This window comes from Antechinus flavipes, chromosome 6 (genome assembly GCF_016432865.1).
Source record: "Antechinus flavipes isolate AdamAnt ecotype Samford, QLD, Australia chromosome 6, AdamAnt_v2, whole genome shotgun sequence".
Taxonomy (NCBI): domain Eukaryota; kingdom Metazoa; phylum Chordata; class Mammalia; order Dasyuromorphia; family Dasyuridae; genus Antechinus; species Antechinus flavipes.
The window spans coordinates 26,916,998-26,936,897 of record NC_067403.1 but is presented as its reverse complement, the minus strand read 5'-3'; the positions used below and the strand labels follow the sequence as shown (position 1 = coordinate 26,936,897).

At 34.8% G+C, this 19,900-nt stretch overlaps 1 protein-coding gene across 3 annotated transcripts in view; it reads right to left on the bottom strand.

Moving 5' to 3' along the window:
- Positions 1-19,900, bottom strand: part of C6H4orf19 (chromosome 6 C4orf19 homolog) — a 90,555-nt gene that overhangs the window by 48,385 nt on the left and 22,270 nt on the right. Inside the window, exon 1 of one of the 3 annotated variants that reach the window (XM_051967385.1) lies at positions 1,074-1,228. The exons of the other annotated variants lie outside the window; for them this stretch is intronic. The gene's annotated coding sequence lies outside the window, so the exon portion shown is untranslated. Of the gene's footprint in view, positions 1-1,073; positions 1,229-19,900 lie in introns of those variants that run through there. 3 annotated transcript variants of the gene reach the window in all.

Below are 19,900 nucleotides of genomic sequence, written 5' to 3'. Positions count from 1 at the left end.
AAGGTAAGTGATTTGACCAAGTTTAAACAGATAATAAAAGCCTAAGGGAAGATTTGAACTCATATTTTCCTCACTCCATATCCAGCTCTCTCCAGTTGCCTTCTGAAGAATCTTATTATAAGGCGGTAACAGAATGGCTCAATAGATTACTTTAATGTTTAAATATGTCACAAGCTTTTTGAGACTGTCTCTTCATTTGTAAAATGAAGGGATTCTATTGGATTACCTCTAAAATACCCACTGCTAGTTTTAAACCCTAGATCTTATATCACAATTCTATACATTTAAGGAAAAATAATTTAGAATGTAAAAAACACTTTTTAGAATATCCAAAGTTAATGATATAATTTTTGCATGCACATAATTTATGGAAAACTGAAATGTGTAATTTTTTTCAATATCATTGTGTCCATTTTTAAGCACCTTAAAAGTAAAAATAACTTTTTTTTTTTGATGACACATCGTCTGGTAGAGACTCAGATTTGAGATCTGGCTACTTATAGGGTTGCATTCGACTAAAATTCAAGCAATTTGGATTAAAAGCAACTACACGTAGTAAAATAAAGTTGTTTCTTGACTTAGTTCATTTTGCAAATATTGCAAATATTCAAATGTTAATTTCCTTTGAAAATGACAAAGAAGCCCCGAAAGATCAAAATCTCCTGGTGTTCCAAAAGAGCAGGTGATCATTCTTAGATCGTGCTTAGCTCTCAAGCTATTCTCCCAGGTGATTTTCTATACTTTTCTCAAGATTTTCTATACTTTTCACCTTTCTTTTGGAAAGTTCAAAAACTAGCTCTCTAGCACAGAATCATTATAGTTCTCCTGCTCAGAAAACATGTTGAAGTTTTTGTTTTCTTTTAAAATGACACGTAAGAATCCTAAAGACCTGAAAAGGTATTTGTGGTGGGGTTTTAAATATTGAAATTTGAGATTCTTAGCAGACATAATGCAAAATAAGTCTGTGACTGAAACTTCTCTTCTCCAGCCAGTCATGGAATCTGCCTGAGACACACATTTATCTTTTTCTGAAACTTCTTGATTTGGGGCAGGTTTTCTGGGAGAGGGCTTACCTTCTCAAGGGAACCTCAGCAGAGCTTCTGCCTGGCCTCTTTCCTGAGAGAGCCCGGGATGGGGCTGGGGGCCCTTTTACATCCCAGGTAGAAGGAGGCTCCCAAGGTGCTCCAAACTCCACATGCGTGCAAGGGAGAAAACTGGTCTGTTGCTGGCCTCTCTTGGGTGGGGTCCTGCCGTAGGATGTGTGGCCAGCTGCCGAGGTTTGAACACACCTAGCCCTCAATAAATCAGACCTGCCCCAGAGGCACCAAGATTACACAGTGAAAGCCAGAGAAACGAAAACTTTTTTTCTCTCCAGGTAAGGACATGTGAAAGAAGCTGAGAGATGCTTTCGGGGATGGGCTGAGAATAATAGCAAGGCTCATGTGGATGCTGAGGAGTTCCATCAAGTCATGTTTTTGAGGACTGTGTGAAAGACTTTGATTTTTCTGACATTGGTAAAGGAAGCAAGTCAACTGGGGAAAAAAAAAGCTAAAGAGAAACCACTGGAACCAAGTCAATCAATGGCACAAATCGTATTTGTATTCTCTGACTCATTAAACAATCTATAACTTAGAAGATAATTTGGGGTGGGGGGATATCAGTGTATGGCCAATCGGCTAATTGTTGTAGTTCACAGTCCTACTTTTCATGACCCTAACTGAGGTTTTCTTGGCAAAGATATTGGAGTGGCTTTGCCATTTCCTTCTTCAGTAGATTAAGGTGAATGGATTATAAATGACTTGTTCAGGATTGCACAACTAATATGTGCCTGAGGCTGAATTTGAACTCAGGAAGATGAGCCTTCCTGACTTGAGGTTCATTGTGGCATCTAAATCTTGTTAACTCTATGTCCTCATTTTTCTTCTGGTAGAGTGCTGGATTTGGAATTAGAAAGCCCTGGGTTTGAATCCTGCCTTAGATGCTTATGAGTTATGTGAAACTGGGCAAATCAGTTTCCTTATTTGTAAAATGGGGTACATTATAAAAGTCTTCCAGGACAAGGTTATTTTGTGAATCAGTCAGTGCCATTTATTAATCACTTATACTAAGTCCTAGCGATAAAAAAAAAGGGGGCAAAAGACAAGTTATTGCCCTCACGCAGCTTACAATCTAATTGATCAGATGACATATTTATATAAAATACTTTGCAAATTAACACCTAATAATTGGGAATTATTATTATCATTCTTCTCCATCTAATATAACCACCGTCTTTATTCAAGCCCTCATAACCTCCTAGCTGAACTCTCACAAAGATTTAATTATCATCCCTAGCTGAACTCTCAAAGATTTAATTTTCATCCTTATTGGTAAATAACTCCCAGGTTTAACTATCCAATTCTCATCTCCTTCCAGGTTTTAAAGCAACATTACTAGCCACTTGTTAACTTAGACTGGAATTTTATCTTTCTCTTAAACTTGTCCCTCTTCTGAACTTTCCATTTTCTGTTGATGGTTTTATTGAACCATCTTTCCAGCTATTCAGGTTTTCAAACTGTCATCCTTTACTTTTTATCCTAAATCACCCCACATATCTAATGAGTTGCCAATCTTGTTTTAATTTCTTTACCACGGCTCACATCCATTCACTCTCCCCCACAAATAATATCTGTTGATAGTTCAGAATCTCATCACCTGGACCATTATCAGGTATTATCTCGCCTGAACTATTCCAATAGACTTTCTAATCTTTTCCCAATCCAACCTATTATCTATACAACCGATTGGGCTTTCCCCTATTCCTTTTCAATAAACTGTATTACCTTCCTTCAGCTCTTTCCCATTTGGACTAATGTTTCTATTCCCATCATTATAGCACATTCCTAGCCTCCTTGTACTCTATGGTCCAAATGAACAGATCTTGCAATCCCTCATAAGCAATACTCTACCTGTCATCTCTAGGCCTTCGTACTGGCTATTTCCAATATCTGCAATATTCCACAATATTCCGCATCCCTGGTTTCATTAAAGATTCAGTTTAACTACTAGCTTCTGTGTAAGACCTTTCTATAACTGCTAGTATCCCCCTCTCTTCACCTTTACCTTTTACCTCCTTTGTGTTTTACCTAGGAGACTGATTTTTGATCAATCTAAAAAGGTCCTGATTCTAATCACAGGAGATAAAGGACAAATCAAGGTGTTAAACTACTCACAGAGGTGAAATGTGAATACGATTTTCTTGATTAAATTGGAAGGAACCTACTGACAGAGAAATGATTTGCTGATCTCTGATGGCCCCTAACAAGTGTGAAACTTGCTAGTTCTGCAGAAAGTCTATGGCAGGAACCAAAAATAGAGGAAGAACTCATGGGCTGCTTATAGTTGGGAAGCAAGGGCAATCACTAGAATATATTAGATACACAACCTGCAGAAGCAAATGAGCAAATGATATTGTTTCTTCCCACGGATAGAAGTTATGTATTTTAGCCCAACCATAGATCATAATAGGGAAGATAAAAATGGGATAAGCTGCCATCACCATAGGACCTTTACCATAGGAGAAGTTGCTACTTCTCAATTAAAATCCTAGACAAGATCTTGAAGCCCATATCATAGTCAATATCCTCAAATGAATCAAATGAAACGTGATATAATTATAATCACTATTTCTACTACTAATACTTGAAATACTTGGCTCAGTGAATAAAGGCGCAGCACTTGTAAGTAGACACTTACTAGCTATGGAATCCTGGGCAAGTCACTTAACATTATCTGCCTCACTTTCCTCATCTGTAAAATGAGCTAGAGAAGGAAATGATAAACAGCTCCAAAATCCTTACCAGGAAAATCCCCAATGGGGTCATGATTGGAACAACTGAACAACACATGAATATTTCTATACATCAAAATAGCAACTACTCTCATAAGCTGTGAGCTTTAAAACTCTTCTCTTCTCCTTTTCCCTTCCTTTCCTTTCCTGCCTCTGTCTCTTCGTCTCAGGTAGAAGTCAATACTGATGTATTGTGCCATTAAATATGCATGTATTAATAGAGTTTGTACTTCTTAATTCTTATTAAAGGAAACACAAGAACATTTCCTCCTTCGAGTCTATGTATGTCATTTTCTAGTCTCCATGCAGTCTTTAGTTACAAATGCCCCTGGGAACACTTCAGCCCAGTAGCTGTGAAGAATTTTTAAGGAATAAAAATTTAATTGCTCCTTAGACAATGTAATAAGTATTTGCTTTCCTTGAAAGAACATGATTTATAATGCATTAAAGATCTGGAAACTGTTTTAGCAGAACATGGATCACAGATGCTAACACCGATGAGCATATTATTCTCTGACATTTGTAAACATGCCTTTGACTTGCTTGACTGTGCATAATGCAATGACAAGGGACTTGGAAGAATAAGTGTGGGGTGAACTCCTTAGTATGTAGATTTAACATTTGTCTTACTGTCTTTTGTTTTTGCACCAGTGATTTTCCCTCACCACACCCTAAACTCCATCAACGATTTTGTCCTTGAAATAAAAAACCCCAAAGCAAACATTTCAACAAAGTCAAATAACACGGCCATTCCAACTGACGAGACATACGGCATTCCTCATTTGTGGCTCCCGTGATGGAGGGGAAAGTGTTTCATTATCAATTCTCCACGACTGAGATTGCTTATTAAAGTTCAACAGAGTCTAGCCTCTTTTTAGTGTGATCACTTACATTATTATAGTGATGGCTCTTGTTACTATAGTAACTATATACATTCCCTCGGTTATGCTTGCTTTTCTCTGTCATTCCATCTCAATGACTTTAAGGTACTTTTTAGATGGACCTATAAGGCAGCTAGATAGCATAGTGGATAGAGCCCTGGAACTGAAGTCAGGAAAACATGAGTTCAAATCCAGCTTCCCAAACTTACTAGTTCTGTGATCCTAGGCAAGTTCCTTAACCTATATCTACCTCAGTTTTCTCAACTGTAAAAAGGGGATAATACCACCAAGTTGTCGTGAGGATCAAATGAAATGATTATCTGAAAAAGCACTTGACCAGCACCTAGAACATGATTTAGTGCTCAATAACTGTTTGTTTTCCCCACTATGTTCCTAAATCTCTTCACACATTTCTCTGAATTCCTCATATTCATCACTTTTAGTGGAACAACAAAATTTCATTCTACTCACATACCACAATTTGGTCTTTTCTCGATCAAGTTCCTCTTTCCCCTCCAGGTTTCCATTATCATGAAGGGTGCTGCTACAACTATTTTGTTTTGTATATGAGATTTTTCATTCTGTCGTTAGTCTCTTAAATTCATAAAGTGCCTTGCAAACTTTAATTCACTAAATAAATGCTATTTCATTGTCCTCATCACCATCATCATCATCATCATCATCATCATCATCATCAATCAGGTATATTTCTAGTAATGGGTTTTGGGGGGGGCAAATAATATAAACTATAGTTTATTTTATGATCATAGATTGTGTATAGCCCTTTATTCCAACCTCCTTATTTTATATATGAAAGAAGATAAAGTGAATTGCTTAATTCCCAGAGAAGTAGGATAATTTATAGTTCTCTCAAAGTTGCACGTGTTCCTGGTGTTCTACAGCTCTCTCAACAATGGGTGTTTTTGTATTTTTCTTGTTTTCCACTTTGATGGCTACATGGCAAAATTCTCAGAGTTGCTTTAATTTGCATTTCTCTTATTTAAATTTATTAATATTGAAATTGCATCATGTTATGTCTAACCGGGCATAGGGCAAAATATCAGGAATTTAAATCCTGTTTGGGACTTTACTATTCATGCAGAATTTGGTCTTAGTTTGGCTATAAAATTAGGCTAGTAAACCATTTGGACCACTATTATCTGGCCTTATTCATTTGAAAGAAAATTTGTCTTACTTTATTTGAAATGATGGCTAAATATTTTACTTAGGCTCTTTTAAAAAAAGTTTTTCCATTGAAATTCAAAGATAATATATTGTGCTAAATAATATTTATGAGTGATGAATGAATACTATCTTTATTATGTAGATGGATTAGTTTGAAGCATCATCTAGTACCTAGCTAGGATTACAAGGAAAGAATGTAGCAGAAATGTCCCTAAATCCACTTACCTCCTCAACTTCTGGTCTAATACTTTACTTGCTTTTATACATTATATGCTTGGTTACTTTGAATGATTAAGTATATAGTAGTGAATAAGATGTTTTAGTTGCTAGAAAGTTCTCATAAATGCTATACATACACACACACATAAAAGCAATACCTAAGGGAAATATTTAAATGGAATAAACTCTAACCTTTCTTTGATTGTTCTAAAGACACTTCTGTATCTTACAGACTTTCGAGGAAATCCTCCATAATATGGCTTCATCAATTATCCCTTCTCTCTCTTCTACCTTCAATCTCTTTCTTTTGTCTAACAATATATTTTTGCCTACATACTTGCCCAAATTATCAACTGACAAGCATTTATAAAGCACCTATATGCCTAATGTTGTGTTAAGCACTAAAAAACATCCCTTCACTCTGATTATTTCCTGAATACCATTCTTTTTCCCTCTTTCCTTTGGCCATAAAAATTTTCAAAAGATGCATCTCCCATACTTAGCTCACCATTCTCCTGAAATTGTTCCATCAAAGATCCCCAATGAGTTCTTAACTGCTTAATCTAATTTACTTTACTCTATATTCATCTTTCTTGATTGTATTGAGAGGATGGATCCTCTTAATCATCTACCTCTTCTTGAATCTCCAACTTCACTTCCATGACATCATACTAACTGGTTTCTCTGTTTCATTATTTACTCTTCTTCTTTGTGCACAGGAATTCACAAAATTCTCCATCTCCTAATGCTCTCTCTCTCTCTTGTTTGATCCTAGATTCCTTCCTTATCTACAGATCTAATAGGTAAACTATTCCTTGCTGCCCAAATTTACTTATGGTGTCAGCTGTTACATCTAAATCATGTATCTATTTTGACCTTATCTTGGTGTCAACAGTGTGAGATAGTGGTCTATACCTATTTTCTACCACAGTTTCCCAGTCCTCCAATTCACTAAATGTCAGGAATGACCTCAGGTTCTGTCCTTGCCCTTCTATTATCTCACTAATGATTTTGTTTCCTTCCATAGATTCATCTATTATCTTCATGTAGATTATTCCTAAATAGATATTATTGTTGGTCCTAAATGGATATTATTGTTGGAATAATTCCAGGAGCAAAGGCAGAATGATGAATACAGGGGCAGAGTAGCAGATGGTTAAAACTGGAAGGGGCCTTAAGGGGACCTCTCATTTTACAAATGAGGAACCTGAAGCTCAGGGAATTTAAGTGATTTGGTCAGGTAGTAAGTGCCAGAGTCACAATGCAAAGCCAGGTTCTCTGATTATGCTGATTATCCAGGGCTCTTTTTAAAATATAATTTTAAAATATAATTTTAAAGTTCTGAATTAATTTAATGAATACACCCCATGAATATTTTAATATACAAAGTAGAACAGAAAGTTTCTATACAAGTATTTAAAAAATGCAATAAGTTTAACATTACTTTCAAAGTTATCCTATTTATAAATGCTGCCCTCTGAACTTTTTTGTTCTCTTCTGTCAAAAAAAAATGCTTCAATGATCTTTTCCTTTTCTTATATTTTTGACCCCTCTCACCTCCAATCCTCAATATAATGAAAATAAAAAAACCCATAATTCTTATGACAAATGAGCATTGTCAAGCAAAAAAATTTTGCACGTCCAAAAATATATGTTTAATTCTTGGTTCCTCACCCAGTTAGGAGGTCCTCCACAGTTTTGTTTCCATTGTACTTACTATCGAGGTTATCATGTCTTTCTATATTTGTCTTCAATCCTTCTAATCTGCATCATTTCGTCAGTGTAGTACAGTCTACTCATCCCAGATCACATCTCCCCTACTGCTTATTAGGTGGTTATCAAGAATTGATAAGGACAAAAAAAAATCAATTGCCCTTTTGGATAACTTGGTGATAACCTCAGAACTTTGCTAAGGAGCTCTATAGTCAGACAACAGACAACAGAGGCCTTGGAAGACTTTCCAGTTTGGTTTGAACAGCCAGATCTTGACAAATGAGGTTAATAGTGGAAGAAATCATTTATTTAAAATTATTTTAGGAGGGACAGTTACTAGAAAAAAGCCCACTCAAAGTAACAGTTGTGTGTTTGTTTATATTGCTTTATCTCTCTTGGATTCATTTTTATTTAGCTAAAAAGTGAGGAAATAGGATTTCTTGATCCCTGAGTTTTCTTGTAGTTCTGAAAATTTTTTTATTCTTTGTTTACCCCTTAATTATTATAATATCATATTATACTATTATGTCTTATATTATTGTACTATATTATATCATTATAATCTTTATATTATCCTATTATAATAGCTTATACGATTATAATATTATTATATATTATATTATTATAATAGCTTATTTCCGTACAACTAAAGAGACATTCATTTGGTACGGCTCAGCTACATAACATTCCCTAATTAATTTGATCTACTATGTATTTCTTCATACATATACAAAATATACATAACACTAGTTAGTGTTCTCCACACTCACTATAAGTTGTTAGAGATATAAGCTAATAGTTTTTTGGGGAAAAAAAAGAGAAATGGTATACAACCCCCTGAAAAGTTGTCCAAACTCTGTAAACATCTACTATCTATTACATGCAAATTAAAATGACTCTGAAATAGCATCATATATCTACCAAATTATCAGATATTAAAAATACTTGTAGGTGTCAAAGTTGCTGCAACTTTGCCAGTAAAATTTTATGTGAATTGGTATGATTTGGAAGACTGACATATTATATTGAAAGGGTTATAAAACACTGATATAAACTTTTTCAGGGACGATTTTCTAAGCATGTTATAAACAAGGGGAAAAAAAAACCCTAATTGTGCAATTCTTCCATTTTTATTTTTGTGATAGTAAAAATTTGGCAATAACTGGCATGCTCAGTGACTAGTAAGTAGCTGGACAAGTTGTGGTTTATGAGTACTAATTCTATATCTATAATATGTGTTTTACAGAAAATTAGAAGATACAATGGATAGAACTTTGGACTTAGGAATCAGGAAAAGCTGACTTTGAATTCTGCCTCAGACACTTAGCCAGTTCTGTGACTCTTGGCAAATCACTTAACTTCTGAGATTTACTTTCCTTATCTGTAAAATGACACCTACCTCACGCAATTCTGTGAAGATTACGTGAGGTAGTATATGGAAATGCTCTGTAAATAACTGTAAATGTTGGCTATTATTATATGAAAAATATGGAAAATATATGAGGTGATATAGAGTGAAAAAAGGAGTTGCAAAATGATATAAAAACTGAAAAGAATATAAATAACAATAATAGCAGCAGCAAAAAAATACAGAAAACTTCAAAGAGAAAAAGAGTTTAGAGAAGGATATGGAAACTGACCCTTTTGTTATCATCTTATTAAAATCAACAGATCCTTTTTTTTTTTCCAAACAAACTGCATATAATGAGGCTTTGTGTTTCAAGTAAAACCATTTATTATTCTGGTTTATATATATGAAATGTTTTTGTTCACAGTTACCGAGTAGTTTGGAACAAAAAATAAAATAAAATGCTCTCCCACTAATGGCAGTTAAATATTGGATTCTGTATGAAATAGAATTTTAAAACACAAACATTTGTCAGAAAGACATTAGTTTCAGTTTTTCTACCCTCCCCCACTCAAGGTTGGCTGTGATCTGGTTAGGGGATTAAAGTTCAGCAAAGTTCCTGCCAGTTTAGACTCTGGCCTGTGATGTACAGCCTATTGAAAAGTTAATATTTATCTTATCTCAGAGAGCTCAGCTCAGCTTGAAATCACATTGAAAAGAAGAGAAAATGCTAAAGAGTTCTGTGGGAAGGGGTAAATGTTAAATGTGTTGCAATAGCAGTGTGTTTGAGGCTTCTTTACAGAAATAGGGGGAAAATAGTCTTCTGTCAGCTTTAAAGTTCACAGCAATTTTAGAGATTATCTCATCTAATTTTAAATTTTTTAGTTTAAATTTTTAATTTTTCTCAATCTCACAATTTTTACAGATAAAGAAACAGAGGCCCCAAACGAGATGACTTGCCTATTTCCTGTTATAATGCCAAGGTTCAAATCTTCTGATTTCAAATAAAGGTTTTTCCTTTTTTTTCCCCTAGCAAAAAATTCACCATAATGAAATTTGAAATGAGGTAGTTTTCCCCAACTCTAGCATTACCCTTTTAAGTGAAAAGGCAGTCAAAAAAATCTTGCAAAATAAGTTACACAATCTGTTTTGTAACCTTGGTCTTATCCTCAACGTCTCGCTCTTATTCCTCCATATATACACTTAATGACCAAACCTTGTGTTTAGACTTCTGCAATGTCTTCTGCATCTTCCATGTTTTTTCCCCCTCCCATTGTCACCATTTTAGTTTCAGAGGCCCTCAATGGGGCCCTGGCCAGGACAATTGTACTAGCCTTCTGGCTGTTCTCCTCACTGTGAAACTCTCTCCACTTCAATCTATTCTCCCCACAGCTGTCAAAGCGATTTCTTAAAGCTTAGGTTTGAGATGCCTGACCTTAATAAGCATCAGTGCTTCCCTGTTACCTCTAGGATTAAAAAAAATACTCTTTGTTTTGTTTTTATAACCTTAGTCTCTTCGGCCCCAACCTATCTTTCCATTCTCATTCATAACTCCATGCATGCACTGTACGATCTAGTCAAACTGGCTTTATTTTGCCTCTTGGCTGACAGAGGTAGGACCTCTGTGCCTTTGCATTGGTTGACCTTTTTGCTTATAGCACTCTCCCTCTACATTTGTGCTTCTTATACATCACTATCCATCTTCAGGGTTCAGTTCAAGTGTCATATTTTAATGAAGTCTTTTCTGACCTCTTAATGCTTTTCTCCACTTATAATCCAACTCTAAATCTAGGTATGTTGATCCCACAAATTATTGTTTCTTGCTTATTTATTTTGCAATGTGTCTATATATGTACATTATCGTCTTCCCTCATTGAATTGAAACTTCAAACAGGGACGGTTTGACTTTTGTCTTTTCATCTCTACTGATTCATATGGTACTTGGCATTCAGTAGGTGCCTAATAAATGTTGATTGATTGATTAAAAAAAAGATCTGTTCCAGGTTAATTGGAACAAAGAGAGCAGGAGTCCACTTTCACTGGAGTGAGAGAAAAACATCCAAGAGGAGAGAATTTAGCAACTTTGGAATGAAAAGCACAAAATACTGCCAATCATGACTCTACATACTGTACTACAATTATACTTAGTAGAGCTAGAACTACTATATTTTTAGTATATAAGGAACCATCATCTCTTAGTGGGTTCTCAAACTTTTTGGTCTCATGATCCCTTTATATATTTAAAAATTATTGGAGACTCCTTTAGAGTTTTCTCATGTGGGTTATATCTATTAATATTTACTATAAATTTAAAATGATAACATTTAAAATATTTAATTTACCTAAAATGATAATTAATTAGATATTAATATAAGTAAACTTTTAATGAAACAATTATTTTTTAAAAACAAAAAATGTGAAGAACAGCATCGCTTTATATATTTATGCAAATCTCTTTGTCTTGCTTAATAGAAGGCAGCTAGATTCTAATATCTGCTTCTGCATTCGATCTGTTGGTATATATATATTTTGAAGCAGATGAAGAAAATCTGCGCTCCCACAGATATATAATTGAAAAAAGGAGGACCATTTTTATAGGTTAACATTTTAGAATTACTGTGAAAATAATTTTGACATCTTAGAATCCTTGAAAGGGTGTTGGAAGACCCCAGGGTTCTGGGGACATACTAATCTAATGTGAACTTGGACACAGTTATTTCTCTAAAATGGCTTTAATTCATATTGGTAACAAGGTAATAATTTATTCTAACTCAATATGAATCAATTCACTTCAAACACTATTGGCAGCAATCTCAGAGACAGGTATAGTTAAAGTATTACCCCCATTTTACAGATGAGAAAATGGAACTTTTAGAAAAGTTTTCTCTTATAGAATTTTGTTATACATTTGTTTATTACACAGGGTAGACTATAATGAACTTTTCATGCTATTTATATCATATTTTGACTACTGCAGATTTTGACACAGATCTGGGGTTCTTGGGCCAATGCTCCCCATGTCATTGCCAACTCTTCTGCCATCATACAAGAGGAAAAAGTTTTAAAGAAAATGAGAAAAAATGAATAGGGAAAAATAGGAAGTCATAAATTTAGTCAAGCATATTTAACTCTTGGAATACTAATTATTTCTCCTAAACTACCAAATATCTTTTTTTAATGTATCTTATATATTTTGATGTTTATATTGTCTCTCTTACTTGAAATGGAAGCTCCTCGAAGGCAAGATTTATTTTTTATTTTCGATTTGTATCCTCAGAATTTTATACAGTGCCTAACCCCATAGAAAGTGCTTAATAAATGCTTACTGATTAAGTTATTGATAGGAGAATCAGAGACCATGACTGTAAGTCATGTGAATAAATTTATGATTTTTACCTTTAAGAAAACAGAAGAATACTTTAGAATAAATGTTAAAATGGCAAGTTACTGAGAAGAAGCAACATTTGTGTGGCTGGGGGCAATATCATTATATTCAGGAATCTATTACCACTTTTTCCATTTTTAAAAAGTTTTCAATATTTATTTTTAATAAGTTTTTTCTTTTTTCCCCTCTTTTCTTCCTTCCTTTTTTACTTTTTCTATTTAAAGATAAACTTGAAATGGTCATTTACTCTTACAGTTAGCTGTAAGGATACTGGTGTGTCATTCAACCTCTATGACCTTCAGTTTTCTTGTTTATAAAAAAGGGAAACAAATTTCCCTACTTAATAATGTATTGTAAGAAGACCCAAGATGAACTTTGGAAGTGTGTGTGTGAGGCAGATTTCCACAAATGCAGCAGGGTTTGTGGAATAAGTAGAGCAATTCTTTGTAGCAATGCAACAGTAAGGCTGAAAAAGTGATGAAAAGTGATGAAAAAGCCAGCCTGGAGGGCTTTGCATGCTAGGGATACAATATATTCAAATACAGCATGTATTTGAAGGCATTAAATTATGTAATGAAGATACATTAAAAGCATCTACTAATAGCAGTAGATGTAAAAGGTTTTCTAGAATCGAATACTGGGGTTGATGGGCTGTCCTGAGAGAACTGATCAGTTATGTCACTGAGTCTTTTTGAATACAGAAATACTCTCTTTTGGGCAACTGGAAGTGGATATACAGGATGACTTTTTGTTTCCTTTTTGAGAGACTTAATTTTGCTTTGCGAGAAGAAATCACACAAAAACAAGTATAAATGTGTAGCTTTTGCCATGCTTTACTAAGGATCCCAGTGTCATACATATTCCATCCATTCCAACTAAGGAAAAAGAGATTTACATATATACAAAGTCTTAGGATTTTACTTCACTACACACACACACACACACACACACACACACACACACACGTGTGTGTGTGTGTATAGTAAAGTAAAATTCTAAAAAAAGATTCACACTGAAGACATCTCACAATGATAAAGGATCTATTATGACTTTTTACAAGTTAACATCAAATTTCATGTTATCCTGGTACCCAGGCAAAGGTCATCTGACAAAGGTTGTCCAGCTCAGAACAGTAATCGGAAATATTTTTTGCCTGGGACAAGTGGCACAGAATGTGCCCAGGAAATGTGGTACAAAACATATATTTAAATAATTTGAGGCAACCTAAGAGGACTTGGGGGAAGGGTGGTGGCAAGGACAGATGGACCAGAGTGAAGTTTACCTGTGGGTGGCTGCTAGAGGTGGGAGGAGAAAAAAATGGCAACAGCCCAGCTTCCTATTCTAAGTAATTATTCTTGCTAACTAGTCACAAAGCTCAGTTACTTCCAGGCTGAGATGGATTGCAAAGGCTCGCCTTTGCATTTGACTGCTTTGGGCAAAGCTCAGGAAATCATGTCTAGATATAACTCAAGACATCTTGTGGCCATTGGCCACATACAGCTCTGATGCTCCCTCCTCTACTTGCCTCAAGATAAAATAATTGGCCCACAGTCATCACAGCTGGACAGTGTCAGAATCAGATTTCAGAAGACCAGAGCACCAGGGCTTTGCCCCAGGGTGCTAATTTCTCACAAAACCTAACCATTGTTTCAGACATGCTACCAGCAGTCTTTAAAGCAATTTTGTGGAAAAACTTTTACTGAAACCATTCACTCACTGAATCATTATAATGTCAAGGACAAAAGCATTTGCACCAAAGTAAGAAAGGCCCATGTTGCAAACAATATTCCTCAAGAGGCACTTGTAAGAAAAAAACACTTTGTAAATCTTAAAGGATTATGGAAATATAGAATATTGTTTGCAACATTGGCCTTATGGGAAAAAAAACCTGCTTTAAAGATAACTTAGTAGCATGTCTGAGAATGGTTAAGTTTTGCGTGGAATTACTAAGTGATCAGTGTAATTAATTATCAGGTTAACAACAGATGTTGAGTATGATACAGAGGAGGCAAGAAAGGATAAAAGCTTTCTATTCTATATTTTAATTACACAAGTTATACTGCCAAGCCTTCCTAGCCATAGCAAGTAAACCTTGAGTATACATAGAATATGAAAAAATGATAAGGTAGACTTGAACAAAGAGATCTCTGTCTCTGATTCACGTTATTTTGTATTATGAATAGAGCCCACAATGAAAGAGTGTTTAATGAGAGAGAACTTACTGATACCAGCTTCAGAACAGACACATGCCGCAAATTAGTCGTTGGGTTAATTGTTCGATCCTATGTTGAACAAGTTCAATGAAGCTTACTTTAATCACTACTCTATGAATCGTCGTGTTGTTCATTTAGATGTGAGCATCGGTGGTGTCGGGCAGTCAATTAACTCCTCAGACAGGACTCTGATTTTGTCAAATGCAAATTAACATTCATTTCATGTCATTCTGAACAATGTGGTGAACACACTTAATAAAACATGCAGAATGAATAATACTCAAATTCTAAATGCAACAGAGTTTGAAGGTTAATAGAATTTATTTTTGTTTTGGTGAAAAAAATCCTTAGGAATGATACAGCAAATAAATAGCATGCTTCCATACGTTTGATTCATTTGGCACTCAAATAGACACTAATAAAGTTTCAACAGTGACATTTACAAGCTTGGCTAAAACTAGAAAATATAGGATGCATGGGAAAATTTCCATTTGACTATGGGAAACTTAAATAGTACAAAATGGCATTTAAAAAAATCTTCCATCTGGGGAGAGAACTGTACTCTTTAAAATACAATCCAACTCAACAAACATTTATTAAGTGCTTATTACATGTAACACACTATTCTAAATGCTACAGATCCAAAAAGCAGTTCCATCTGTCAAGGAACTTATATTCTCCTGGAAAGATGTAACACACAAGCAGAGAAAAGTGTCCATTTGATGTTTTGAGTGGCAGAGAACATGAATAACATGTTTTTGGGAGGAGCTATATGAGATGGCTTTTGAGTTCCCTTCCAGCTCCTAGTTAGGATCCCATGAGAATTATTCCATCTCAGATTCTATGATCCTACACAGAACTGTGGAACAAGAATCAGCCTCTGGCTTTTGCCTCTGTGATTGTATTTTTCATGTGAGGAATAAAGGAAAAAGCATTTCTTGAGTAACTCGAAGGGGTTCTTATGTAATTTCGCCACATCCCCTTGGATATCCAACTATCTAACTCCCTACCTGCCCATGATTGTCAGCAAGCTTCCTGCCCAGATGATTTTTGGTGATGACAAGACTAAGAAATTTGGGAAAGGCTAGGAAAGGTAGAATGAAAGACATGAGTAAAAGCAAGTGGGTATCAATTTGAGAAAAAATATCCTTCTGATCAAAGGTGAAATTCTGTTATTACTCACCTTGAAAGGAAAACTTAATACCTCCCCCTATCCCAGCATGGTTTTTGAGGATCTTAAAGAAAGGCACGACGGTTCATAGCTAAAACAGTGTAGTAGCTCTTATTCCTTCTTCCTTTCTCTGGATCAAGCTCAACACCTGTTGTCAATCGACAAGCTCCACCAAAAAAAACCTAATCAATCTTAGTCATTCTATCAAGCATTTTTCCCCTAAACATTTTACTAAAACCAAGCTGTTTCTTGCATTTTCTTATCCTGGTTGGTATTTTAGAAGGATTACTAATAAGAAATCTGATTAAATAACACAAAACTTGCTGTAACCTGTATTGAGTTTTTGCCATAATTAGTGCTTAGCCTTGGCTTATTGTGATATCTGGGGCCTCTTTAGGCTGATTCTTTCCTTCATAGAATACGGTGATTTTGATAATGTGGAATCCCAGTCATCACTGCATATACTGTAAGAATGTTCAGATAATTTTTGAAGTCTTAGGCCCATCCCTGATCTCATGTCTACTTCTAAGCTATCGATTTGCAAAGGTCAACTTCTTAAAATAGAAGAAAAACCAAAAAGCCAACGGTAAGCTCAATGTTGAAGCTGAATTTTTGTGACAAAAAGATAGAAGAGGGCAAGAGAGAAATGGATTTTTCTATTAGTGGCACATAATAATGATAAAAGCACATTAATAGAATGCTTTATGATTTATAAGGTGCTTTTCTCCTAAGAGTTGGTAGAATGTGTATTATTATCCTGTTACAGATGAGGAGAATTCAGTTTTGAGAAGTTAAAGTATTTTTTTTTTAGAAAAATAGAAACAGAAAGCACATTTTTAGTTTATCACAATTTACCAAAACATATTGAAGAAATATTACAATCGACAAATAATGTAATCTTAATTAATTGATACAGAGCAAATTGTAGACAATAGAAAACTTCATTAAATGAAAAAAAAAAAACCGAGACAAATTGCTACAGTATTTAGGCTAATGTTAAAGCAGTGAGAAGTTAGAGTATTTCTCCAACTAAAGTCATTTGGATAGTTAATGTCAGAGTTGGGATTTGAGCTTGGCAAGACATATTTAACCTATATTGGACATATTTAACCTATATTGGATTACTTGCTGTCTAGACGAGGTGGGAGGGAGAAAAATTTGGTACATAAAGTTTTGCAAGAGGGAATGTTGAAAACTATGCAAATGTTTTGAAATAAAATCTTTATATATATAAGTATATATGTACTTAGTATTTAAGTATATATATATGCTTAGTATATAAGTATATATATATATACATATATATATATACTTAGTATATAAGTGTATATATATGTATATATACACTTATATACTAAGTATATATATGTGTATACACACACACACACACACATTTTATATATACACACACACACTTATATACTAAGTATATAAGTGATTGAAGCCCAGAGGAGTTAGGTGATCTTTTCAGGGTTACACACGGCTTGTAAATGAATGAAGTTCCAGTTCCAAGTCAATCTTTTTTACTTCAAGGACAAAGCTCTATTGGCTACACTGTGGCTCCTCTCACTGTGGCTATTTCCTATGGGAGACATTTCCCAATTCGATACATACTCTAGGTAGCCAAATGAAAGCACAAAAAATGAGTCCCGAGGGATGTGAACACAGGAGGAAATTACTATGGGCTGAAGTGCTTTACAGAAGAGGTGAGATTCTAATACCTTTACTTTGCAAAGACCCACCACTAATACCATAATCTTCCATTAGGATGCTATTCTGATGCTGTCTATGGTGGTAAATTAGGTCCCCAGTAGATAGGCAAAAAGAAAGCAAACTGTGGCAGGTCTTGACCAAACTGGAAAAACTCAGGTACAGACTTGGACAGAGAGAGACAGGGCCCATCAGCAAAGGACCCATCTAAGTATAGGGAAGTTTCTCACGAGATTGACTACAATGGCTGTATTTTTTGGCCATGACAACTCTCAAAACCCACATTGTAGAATAGTGGAAGTACTGCCTGGAGGGAGGGAGCACTCATAGCCTGGAAATCACAAACTTAAAGTACTGAATTGAGAGCATAGCATGGAACAATGATTTTTATAGGGTGTATTACAAATGTTACGTCTTTTTATCATGAACAAACTGAAGTGTAAAGAAGCTGATTACTTATCTAAGTTATATTTACGATTATTTTAGTTCCTTACTGGAAAAATACTCCAAAGTTTTATAAAGTATTTGTTCCTTTAAGGGCCAGCCTTATTTTGATGGACTTAAGCCAAATAATTAATCCATTTTTTCCCATAAAGAAGAATAGTCTCAGTCTGTTCACCCAACTTATCAAGCAAGATTGCACAATAAAATATGACTTGTGGAGTCTGTTATTATAGTAAAGTAGCTCACAAGGCTGGATACAAGGAGAACATGTCAGCATTCCCATTATAAGCCATTATTTTCAGATGTTTATATCTTGGCTATAGAAATTTGCTCCAGGCTCATGATTTGTATGCAAGATCACGTTCTAGAAACAAATGCTATTAATAAGTTAGAAAGAAAACAAAATGCTGGTAATGGTGGAAAGACCAGTTTAAACAACTCAAAATAAATGGTGCTTTGTTTTTTAAAACGGTGCCTGGATATCGTTGCTTTGGGGCTGGACTTGTCCAGGATGTATGTCAGTTTCAATAGCTTCTACCCCAGAAAGAAATAGAATATTGGCTCCAACTTATCAGGTTAAACTCATGTTTTGCTCACAAATGTTCCCTCAAAAAGAAGTTTATTTGTATATTTGGGGCTAGAAATGTCTTCCCTAATTTTTTTTTTTTGAGAAACTTGTTGAATTTTTAAGTAAAATTATACACTAAAATCTGCTAAGTCACATTCTGTGAATTTAGGGAACATGGGCGACTAGGTAAGTGACAGCTTATACAATTCAGCCATAGAATTTTAAGCGCAAAGGGTCTTTACAGATCAACCATAATGTGAGGTAGTGGGAAAAGCACAGGATTTGTAATCAGAAGACCTGAACAGAAATCTTAGTTTTCCATTTGCTCCCTATGTGACTAGAATCTTATCTCCAGGAATCTCATTTCCCTTATCCCTAATTCAAAAGGGTTTGACAAATGCCTCTAAGGAACCTTTTAGCTCAATGACTGGCTGTTTCATTTTACAAAGGAGGAAATTGAGTTCAACCATATTGTTGAGTAATTTGTTAAAAGGTACTTTTCACAGGGTATGTGATTTATATACATGATTTACCAGTGTTTGGTACCTATCTTATTTTAGATAGATTATTCTGAATATGCATAGGAGTTTCTTTAACCTTCAAAGAAGAATCATTTCTGAGAGATTATTCTACAGTCTTCAATATATATCTTAAACAAATGAAATATAGAGAAAATTTAAAAGAAAGTCCATTGATCATACTTGGATGGTTCTGGGAGGACTTTTCTTGTGGAAATAAGGCATTTTAATTCAAAAATTTACTTTTGTATCACCTTTCATCCCAGGTTGAATGCATATCTTGGGTAAACATAATTTCCCCATTCAGAATATTAGATCTGCAAGGCGTTTTAGAGATCATGTAGTACAACCCTGTCATTTTATAAATGTGAAAGTTGAGAACCATTGGCAAAAAGAGATTTTTCAAGGTCCACCTAGGAAGCATATTCTTGCCAAAGATATACCAAGCCTAAAGAGACCAGCTAATATTCAGTGCCAGGCTTCTCGATAAAGACTGATAAAATTTCATTTATATATTTTGAGTGTTTATCTTGGTAGATCATAAGGCTTCAGTTAAATCAACTAGGATTGAACTTTGTTCTGCTCTTGACAGACCTTTAGTCACCTTGAGTAACTGAAGATTTTATTGCTTAATTAGAACATTTGAAAAATCAGAACATTAACCTTCCTAGAGGATTATTGTGGAAAAGTAACACAGAATTTATTTATCACTGGAC